This window comes from Oratosquilla oratoria, chromosome 12 (assembly GCF_046742065.1).
Source record: "Oratosquilla oratoria isolate Oo_2021 chromosome 12, ASM4674206v1, whole genome shotgun sequence".
Lineage (NCBI taxonomy): Eukaryota > Metazoa > Arthropoda > Malacostraca > Stomatopoda > Squillidae > Oratosquilla > Oratosquilla oratoria.
The window spans coordinates 70,009,073-70,020,162 of NC_134788.1; the positions used below are offsets into that span (position 1 = coordinate 70,009,073).

General features: G+C 42.7%; 1 long non-coding RNA gene across 1 annotated transcript; it reads right to left on the reverse strand.

The window, feature by feature from the left end:
* Window positions 1-1,128: 1,128 nt before the first annotated feature.
* LOC143030864 (uncharacterized) lies at window positions 1,129-6,827 on the reverse strand. Its single transcript, XR_012966938.1, has 4 exons — window positions 6,739-6,827; window positions 5,503-5,619; window positions 1,558-1,698; window positions 1,129-1,230 (listed from the first exon to the last, which is right to left on the reverse strand). It is a non-coding gene; the product is annotated as an uncharacterized LOC143030864 (long non-coding RNA).
* Between the last annotated feature and the right edge of the window lie 4,263 nt (window positions 6,828-11,090).

The following is an 11,090-nucleotide window of genomic DNA, read 5'->3' on the forward strand; positions in this document are numbered from 1 at the left end:
TCACTGCAGTGTTCATTTGAAAGATGTAAGATATGTTTGAGGTGAGATAAGTTTATGTCGATACATCGGTGTAGGTGACACTCGAACAAGGAAAAGGCTTTCTATCCCTACCTTCAACAGGGGTCGACGTCGTAGCTGTGGCGGTTGAGGTTGATGTGGTGACAGAGGTAGACGATTCTGTGGAGGTGGATGATTCTGTAAAAATAAATGTTGATATGATCATTGTTCATTCGTTGAAGAAATTCTCTGAAGAAATAGACTGGGATGTGATGTTCATAAAAAATCCGTGTAGATAGATGGGTGTATTTGACATAGAGAAAAGACTTTCTATTCTTACCTACAACAGGGGTCGACGTTGTCGTGGTCGTGGAGGTGGTTGGTAGTTCTTCTGTGGGATGTGGACAACCTTGACTTAGTTCATGGTATACTGGATGATTTAATAGAATCATTTGGTGTTGGTGCAATGGACAATTTAGTAGATATTAAGTAATACAAAATCCCTTTTGCAATAAAAAGTATACTCCATTGTAGGAATAAAATTATGAAATTAGAAGAAAACCAGAGATGTGGCACACATAAGAAAATATAATCAATTGGACAAAAAGTGAATCAGGCTTATCTAGTTTTCTTTTTTCAAAATCTTTTTCTCCTCTGTTTTGCTCTACACTTTACTACAAGTCTGCATTAATGAAATCTAATTCAATTTTGTGATCATTTGTGTGCGTTGATATGCACTAAACCTGACATGACGTAATATTCGATATATGATTGTAAACCCACGAATATACAGGATGAATAGTGGACTGAATATAAATGTATAATCACAAATGAATGTATGCAGGGTATCATATCACTCTTAAGTATATCTATAAGGCCGCCAAGGGTTCCAGTATTAATTTTGGCATTTAGTCTGTATTGTAGATGTATTGCAAACAATTACATGGAAAACATTCAAATACAGAATACATAATTTATAGGAAAATTTTAATATTGCCAAACTATTAAGGTTTGAAACGGCCTAGAGAAAGTCCTAATGAAAGTAGCCTTCCAGATACCTTTTAAAAGAAGACAAGACGTTGGCCCAGGCCTGCGGAAACTTACCCAGACAACAGTGACATGTGTCATCGCCACAGAACGGTCTGCCTATGCCGATCACCTCTGTGCTGCAACTTGCCTCCAAGGGTTGGCAAAAACCTTTTCGTTTAGCGCAGGGTGTCTTTGTCTCACACTCTGGCAAGAGGTTAATCAATTATCAATACAAAATATGATTTAAGCGTGACTACAGTTTTACCTTGATCCCATTTGCAGCAGAATAAGTATACTGAGTGCAAAGTCCCTGGCCAAGATATTGCTGTGTGTGTGTGTGTGTGTGTGTGTATGTGTGTGTATTCACTTGGTCTTTGGATCACGTGTTGGACTCGTGATCGACAGCTATTTCCCTCCCGGAAAGAAACATTAATAGAGGAGGTTGTATATTGGTCCAGGGTCAGCAGTAAAGAGATCAATTGTGCATTCAGCAAAATCTCCTTTGACATGAAAATACTGAGCCTCCCTTACTTATGCAGCAGTGACAGACGGGCCTACTGGGGCACAGCGAAGAAACTGGAGTCTCGTTGGGCCCGCATCTTCTCTCGTTCCAGTTTATACATATTCCGCCAACGTTCGCGCACGGTTCCTCCTGAGGACAAGGCCTCCGGTCTGGGATGGATGTTGAAAAGGTCAAATTAATTAAACATCCATACTGGGCAACAAAGATAATAATGTAAAGTTACGTCTATGGACATTTGACCACTTCTCACACTGTATTTATGTTGGTTTATTCTTGTTTGTATATCTTTGCCAGTTTGTCCGATGTAAATTTTTGGCACTGCAGTCAAGGAATGGTGTATACGCAACCTTCAGTGTTATGTGGAGAAGTGGTCAAATGTCTAGTGGTGTTTTTGTTCATGTGAGGGACCAAGATCATGTAATTGACTGGAAAAATGCCAGTAAAATAACCTCTTGTAGTTCCTTTACTGAAAGGAACATCATTGAAACAAGCCACACAAAACAAACTTTTGACCAAAATATCAATCTAAGCTTAGGTATGTACAGGCTTGATAATTTTATTTCAAAGAAAATTATTACATGTTATCCTGCTCGGACATTTGGTCCATCTGTGACCTGAGGACTTTTGGTAATTTTCTCAGGCTTGTGTGATTCATCTTTCCGTGTTCCCTAAGATATTCTTACTTCTGTAGTATATATACTGTCTTTATTGTATTCCCTTGATGATGTCTTAAATAGACGAAAATGTTCGGAATACGCGTCTTATTTAGCAGTGTTTTTTTCTGGGGGTATTGGCTGCATGTTATTGTGGTAAAGTACTATGCAGTTGATACTTTAGGGTCTATATGGGGCGCCCCTACGGACCAGAGCTACACATCATTTTGCCTGTGATAGAGGAAAACTCTGTTCATAGAGAAATGATGACACTTTTATACTACTACTATCCCTCCGTTATGCTGTCCCCCAACCCCTTTGTTACTGCCCTGTACCATTTCTCTGAATATTCATTTCCTTTTTTCGCCTACCCTGTGGTGGGGGAAGAGAATGCTACCACCGAGTTTTTCCACTTGAGTCATAAAAGGTGACAAAAGACGGGACGGGGGATGGGATTAGGAGTCCTACTACCTGTAGCCCCAAAAGGGGAATTCCCCCCCCCCCCCCAAAAAAAAAAAAAAGTAAAGCCAAAAGAGGATCTGGGATTTTTCCAAACAGTACCCTAAGGTTTGGGTCTTTTAATGTGCGTGGATGTGGTACAGATGAAAGTAAAAGGGAAGAGATAGGCAGTATGTTTGTGAAAAGAAAGATGGATGTGCTGGCTTTGAGTGAAATTAAAATGAAAGGAAGGGCAACTGTGAGTTTGGGAGTGTAGCTGGGAGGTACTCAGGAGTGAAGAGGGGACGAGGGAGAGAAGGGGTGGCTATACTACTAAGTGAAGAAATAAGTAAGCGGGTAGTGGAGTGGAAGGAGGTTTCATCAAGCTGGGAAGGGAGATGTGGATTTTTGTAAGTGCGTATGGACCTGGTAGTGAGAAGAGCGTAGAGGAAAGGGAGGCTTTTTGGGTAGATACAAATGAGTGCATAGAAGGATTAGGGAGAAATATCAATGTAGTTGTATTGGGAGACCTTAATGCTAGGATAGGAAATGAACCAATAGACGGAGTGATTGGGAAGTATGGAGTTCCAGGTAAAAATCGTAGTGGAGAAATGATGGTCGAGGTGTGTCTTGAAAAAGAGCTGATGATAGCAAATACAGTGTTTAGGAAGAAAGTCAAGCATAAGTACACATGGGAGAGGGTGGTGAATGGAAGGGTGGCAGATAGAGCGTTAATGGACTATATAGTGGTGACCAGGAGTATGGTAAGAAGAGTTAAGGATGCACATGTTCTAAGGGGAGAGAGTGGAGGAATATCAGATCATTTTCTGGTGAAAGGTAAAATAAGAGTGGAAAATAGGTAGAGAAAGAGGAAAAGGGCAGAAGGTAGGGAGGTACTTAGAGTGAACTGCTTAAATGGGAAAAAAGGAGAAAGAGTATTAGAAGAGGCTGAAAGAGGAATGGGAGGGAGTAAAGGATAGAGTAGAACTAGGAGTGGAGGAGGAATGGGGATGGTTCAAGGAGGGAGTCATAAGGTGTGCAAAGATGATATGTGGAACAAGGAGGACGGGAGGAAGTAGAAGGAAGTATAGTGAGTGGTGGGATGAGGAAGCAAAGAAAGGTGTAGAAGAGAAGTTATGGTGGATTGGCTGGTGAGGTTATTTAATGATTGTTTAAGAGAGGGTACAGTGCCGGAGGACTGGAGGAGTGCCTGTATAGTTCCGCTTTACAAGGGAAGGGGGGACATGTGTGAGTGTAGTAGTTTCAGAGGGATGAGCTTGTTGAGTGTAGTTGGGAAGGTTTATGGGAGGGTCTTGATTGAGAGGATTAGGAGAGGAATAGAGGGAGTAATTGGTTAGGAACAGTGTGGGTTTAGGACAGGTAGGGGTTGTGTAGATCAGATTTCTATGGTAAGACAGATATGTGAGAAAGCTATAGGAAAAGGTAAGGATATTTTTTGGGGTTTTATGGATCTGGGAAGGGCTTACGACAGGGTAGACAGGAAGGCACTGTGGGAGGTACTGCAGATATATGGGATAGGAGGAAAACTGTTAAGAGCAGTCAAGAGTTTTTACGAGAGTAGTAGAGCTTGTGTTAGGATTAGAAATGAGGAGAGTGAATGGTTTGAGGTAAAGGTGGGACTTCGTCAGGGATGTGTTATGTCGCCTTGGCTGTTCAATCTTTACATGGATGGGGTGGTGCGAGAGGTGAATGCAAGGGTAGTGGGTCAGGGTTTGGAGATGATTAAAGAAATTGGAGAAAAGTGGGAGGTGAGCCAGCTGTTTGCTGACGACACTGCGCTTGTAGAGGGATCAGAGGAGGGATTGAGGAAGTTAGTGACAGAGTTTGAGAAGGTGTGTGAAAGAAGGAAGCTGAAGATGAATGTGGGTAAAAGTAAGGAGAGGGAGAGAGTGACAGCAGGCTGGAAGTGGGCATTAAGAGTGAAATACTGGAGGAAGTGGATAGTTTTAGATACTTGGGTGCGAATGTGACAGGAAAGGGAGGAGCGGGGTGAAGGTAGAATGTAGATTAAGAGAAGCGAGTAATTGGATGCTAAGAGGAGGTTATATGAAGGAGTGATTGTACCAACAGCACTCTACGGGGCAGAAACATGGAACATGAGAGAGGAAGAGAGAAGGAGTTTGAATGTGTTTGAGATGAAATGTCTGAGAAGTATGATAGGTGTTACTAGGCTAGATAGAGTGAGAAACGAGGAGGTGAGGAGGAGAACAGGGGTGGAAAGGGAGCTGGGAGATAGGGTTGATGAAAGAGTATTAGGATGGTTTGGACACATGGAAAAAATGAGTGAAGAAAGATTAGTAAAAGAAGTGTGGAAGGCGGAGGTGGAAGGAGTGAATATGAGGGGGTGTCCTAAGATGAGATGGATGGATGGGATGAAAGGGGCATTACAAAAGAGAGGAATGTCTGTGGTGGAAGGACGGGAGAGGACAAAACATAAGGGTGAATGACGAGATCGAGAAGTTGGCAGGAGTGACGTGGCAGAGGATGGCACGGTCGTGTGAATCATGGAATGCTATGAAGGAGGCCTTTGTTCAGCAGTGGACTCAGGGTGGCTGATATGATTGATTGATACAGTTAGTGTATAATTAATACTTATACAATTATATGTATCATTTACTCTACAGTACAATTTCATATTTTCTTTCTAGTGTTATCGATACCTTTTATAATTAACATTGGGAAAATTATTTGTGATACGGATTTGTGTTGTTTGTAGTACCATAAATATAAAAACTTTGAGGGTTTCCGAAGAGAATGAGTTTTGAGTTTGTGTGCTTGCGCCTGCTGATATTATTTTTGGTTTAATGTACCCCAGTTCTGATAAGAGTAAAGTATTCTTACCTTTAACACATGTACAGCCTGGTCGGCAGAAAGGACCATGTATTATGTCTGCTTCGTTCTCGACTGTGGCAACGCAAATTCCAAATTTCAATGAGCAGAACTTCTCTTGGATGCATTCTATCAAAAGAAGGATTGTATGTATTAGTTGCATGTGAAAAGCGATCTAAATAACTACTTCACACACACACACACACACACACACACACACACACACACACACACACACACACACACACACACACACACACACACACACACACACACACACACACACACACACACACACACACACACACACACACACACACACACATACTTACACACACACACACACACACACACACACACACACACACACACACACACACACACACACACACACACACACACACACACACACACACACACACACACACACACATATATATATTTATATACAACTCTCCAAGGGTGGGCTGAGGTTGAATGAATGAATAGGTTTAAAAGGTAAATAGTACATCTATCTCTTACGACTACTAGAAAGAGTACAACGGCGAGCTACAAAAGTGATTCCAAATATCAAAAATAAATCATATGAAAATCGACTAAAACATATTAATCTGTTTTCCCTAAAACAGCGTAGACTCAGAGGTGATTTGATAGAAGTCTTTAAGATTCTAATTGGAACTGACAACATCAAAAGGAAAAAAAAATTCACATTGAATGCAAATCCTACAAGAAATAAGTTTTCAAATGGCCAGCAAATAGATTTAATTTGGAAGTGGGTAGAAACAACTTCGCCAACCGTGTAGTTAATGAAGAGAATAACCTTCCTGCAGAGGCAGTGTAATGTATTCAGTTCGAATCTTTAATATTCGTTTAGATAAGCACCTATGCAAGATGCTTTAATGCTTGCCATTTATTTCATATTATTTTTTCTATTATATATCTGTTTATTATTATATACTTGATTATCATTTATCATTATCTCTCAATTTCTTATTATTTACTATTTACCTGTTTGTTTATTGTCTAACTTTACCTATTCATCTATTACTATTCATATCATTAAATTTTTTATTGATTTACTTATTTATTTATTTGTTTATTTATTTGTTTATTTATTCATCTATTTATCATGATGATTTTTTCGCAACCGACCTAGTTATGGACCATAAGGTCTTCTGTCGGCATGCTCCTCCTTTGTAATCCTTTATATTCACTTATTCAACCAGGAAGAAGTATTTCTATTCTTACCTTCAACAGAAGTCGACGTTGTGGTGCTCGTAGCAGTAGAGGTTGATGATGTGACAGTAGTAGACGATTGTGTCGTGGTAGAAAGTACTGTCGAAATAGACATTTCTATTACAATTCTTCTAGACAAGTTGAACGATAGTGGTAAAAGAAATTCAGAGGGAGACATGAATCTATCTTATTTCATTTTGATGTATAGTCATAATAACTCCTGGAGGAATGGGGTCATTGGCTCATCTAGGTAAATCACCCAATTTAACAGGATTACTGTTAGTGGGAGGGAGGGAGTGATCTACAGGGAAAAGAAAATAACAGTGGACGCGGACTTAGATTTAAGACTATTTGACCTTACTACTATAATGCCCTGATCGGGTTTTGACCATTACTTCTAGAAGTGGTGTTCTAACTCTCGTCCATAGCACGGCTCTCCAAACACGGAACTGTAATAAATGTGCAATCTTTACAAACCTACATACCTCTTACGCATGTGCAGCCGGTCCGACACCATTCGCCAGGGATTACATCTGCTTGATCTGCAACCTCGCCCACGCACATTCCGGATCTTTCTTGGCATCTCCTGTCTTGGATGCACTCTGCCAAAACAAAAATATGACAATCTATACCTCATTCATTTATACCAAGGATCACTACAATTATGGACACTCAGTGACGGCCATATAACACAAGGCTAAATTGGAGTCATTGACATCACGAATGAGCACACAAATTTTCTTACTTATGCAGCAGACGCAGACGGGCCTGCTGGGGCATAGACTCGAGTCACGATACTCGTCCAAAGTGCATTTTTCTTTACGTCGGTTTATGCATCGCCCTCCCACTTGTGTACACGGTTTTTCCTGAGGACAGTTTCTGAAGTCTGGTGGTAGTAGAAAAAAGCATGTCGTTATGTTGTTACTGATATGGATCTAATGAAAGTGTATTCGGCCAATCAATTCCCCCTTGGAATAGCATGTATGGGAGTATCTACAGTTAAGATATGTAGACATGACCCCGTCGGCGACGTTAGTTTATGCAAGACTGACAAATTGTGGTGGGTCATATTAAAGGTATGACACTGTCAACCCTACTTACCTTTAACGCACGTGCAATTACTACCACACAGGTTAGTATCGATTATGTCTCGGGGATTATCAACATGATCCACGCACATTCCGTCCTTTCTGAGACATTCGTTGTCTTGGAAACATTCTGATAAAAGAAAACGGAACACATTATCATGGTGAGTTATTGGATTATAGTTAGATGTACAAGAAAAGTCTATTTATATTTTCTATGCACATTTTCTTCAAAGAGATTTCAAGAAAAGCACTGCTAATATTTGTGTAGTGTAAGTACGTTTGACGCAGACACAGCCTTCCATGCACTTGGCCTTGACCACTTTCATAGTGCGGTCGACCTCGTCTTCGTGTACGCATTCCCCGTCCTTCTTTAGGCAACTTTCGGACGTTGTGCAGTCTGCATAAAGGTTTATATATAAGTAGGGGATAGCAGTATAAAAGGAGAAATAATAAATTCTTCCAATACCTTTCGTATATACATATGACTTAATATTTCATAATCTATTAAAAAGAATGGTAGTGAGTGGTGGATGATGAAGTGAAGAAGCCAATAGAAGAGAAGAAGCGAGCATTGAGAGACTGGTTATAGAGATGAGAGAAAACTATGAGAATGATAAAAAACGAAGAGAAGCAAATCAGAAGATAAAGGATGCATGAAAAAGAAAGCAGATGTAAAACGGGGGAAGAGTATGAAAAAAATTTGAAAGTGTGATATACTGTAATTGGCGTTGGAGACGAGCACAGTATGCAATAGTGTGCTGACCAACAGTGGGGCTCCCGGTCAAAAAGCCCTTTCATACATCCAACAAAGGCTACCTTCTCTTTCGTATGCTTACAGCATCTAGCACCTTTGCCCACGGGTCAGTTACAGTTTAGACTCCTTGGGGGACATGTCTTGCGTCCTCTATACGCATAACCCACCGATTACAAAAGCCACGAATCGTACAACCTGTTTCACTGGTGCCCCAGGCAACTTTGCTTCCAAACATGGCGCAGTAAGTAGGATACTAGCAATCACTTGCAATTACAAGCACCCTGGCAATATACCAGAGTGAAACACAAGAACGATTTGTTAATCAGTTGCGTGCAAGCGAACGAGTGACAGTAACGCGAGAATGCACGATCCGGCGGTGCTTACGTGAACGAGGTGTTGAATGAAAAGTGTAATAGTGCGTACGTTGGACTTTGCAGCGCAATGCAGTTCAGTGGAGCCCTACCGTGTGACTCGCTTTGGCGGGCCAGTAGAGCAGCGAACAAAGAGGCTTTTCATCCCAACCCATCGGATACACTGCCTCTTGGTAGAGCGTTCCCGACACGACCGCGACCAACTTAAAGAACGACGCTGACGTCACGCAACACTCCAGCTGACTGACGTAGATCGCACTGCCAAGCCCGGTCCATGGCACATTGGACCATCGTCCGCTCATCCCCATCCTTAACACATACATCCTGGACGCCGTCGAGAACCCCCGCCTACAGCGGCTCAAGGAGAGGCTCTCGCTCTTCGTCTTCACGGCGATGTGGTGCGCCGGGAAGCAGCTCTGCATACCTGACGTCCTCTCAAAAGACCCGGTCTCCCGCTATACGCCGGAGGACGAGACCGCCTGCAACAAGGACGCCGCGCATGTCAGGAGCGTTGTCGCCGGCAACGACAGCGCTCGCGGTGATGGCTCGTCGCTGAACACCAACAGGACGCTCCAGAACTCCGGGCCGCGGGTCGAGTGGACACCGCCTACGGCTACCTGCTTACCTGCGTGTCCTCCGGGTTCCCGTTCAACCGCCTCGCCCTATCCAGCTCCGTCGTCCTATACTGGTGTTCCGAGACGTCCTCTCTGCCGACGGGGACCTGATGCTCTACGGCTAGCGTATCGTCGTCCCCGCCGCTCTACGGAAGAATACGCTTGCCTGCCTCCACGACAGCCACCGCGGCGTGGAAGCCTCCATGCGACTGGCTCAAACTCCGACATCAAGAGCACGGTGGAGGCCTGCGAGCCATGCCAGGTGCTGCACCCCAGCTATCAGCAAGAACCTCTGCTGTGCGACGACAACCCCACCCAGCCCTTCGAGTCCGTGTCTGCCGATTTCTTTCATGTCGCCCTCGTGCGAAAACCCACCAGCCCAACGCCACTCGCCTCGACTCACGGATACCAGGTGTGGTAAAGTGTAATTGGCATAGGAAAGTAACACACTTTGCAATGGTTTGCCATGCTGTGTGGCGTGCTCTGACCAACAGCGACGACACCGGACAAAAAGACCTTTCATTCTTCCAACAAAGGCTTCCTTCTCTTTTGTGTGCTTACAGCATCTAGCACCTTCGCCCACGGGCTAGTTACTCTTTAGACTCCTGTGACACATGTCGTGCCTTCTCTGTACGCATAACCTACCGATTGATAAACCCACGAATCGTACAATCTGTTTCACTGCTGACCCAAGCAACTTTGCTTGCGAACAGAAAGCAATAAAAAGATGTTTAGGAAGGAAATCAAGGGAGGAAGGGGAGGAGAGTCAATAGACGAAAAGAAGTAAAAGTTGTAGATGGACAGATCTTGACGGAAGAGGAAGCGGTAAGGGAAAGATGGGTGGAGTATTTCAGAGAGCTATTGAATATGAAGAGACTTGGAACTTAAGAGGCAGAGAAGAAAAGTTTAAATGTGTTTTAGATGAAATGTCTGAGAGATATGGTAGGAGTTACTAGGTTGGAAACGAGGAAGTGATAATGTGAACGGGAGGGGAAAAGGAAATGGTAGATAGAGCTGGTGAAAGATTATTGGGATATTTGGACACATAGAAAGAATGAGAGATGAAAGATTAGTAAAAGAGGTGTGGAAGGCAGAAGTGCGGAAAGTGAAGTTGAGGGGACGACCGAGGATGAGATGGATGACACAGTTGGCGGATGCAGGGGTGACCCCTCATCCATGAGGAACTGAGATGTGAGAGGTAGAAAGGGTGGTGGAGGGGAGTAGTCAAATGGGTGGGAATAGGTACGTGCCTCTGAATTAGCTACCTTCTTTATGAAAAAGTTAAAACTATTGGTATATAGACATAGATTAAAAGAAATGCCCTTTTCCTGTGTCTTACCATCAGTAAGAATTGGTTTGATATTGTGCTTAACATTGCGTTAAAATCAGACTAATCAAGTTGAAGGTAAAGAATCGATCAAGGAGTACGAGCGTGATATAAGAAAATAGTATCCTAAAGCATCTCTATATAACATCTTCCATATAGTGTACTCACTCTCGCAACAGATGCATTTATCGTGGGTGCAGAAAGGTTGGC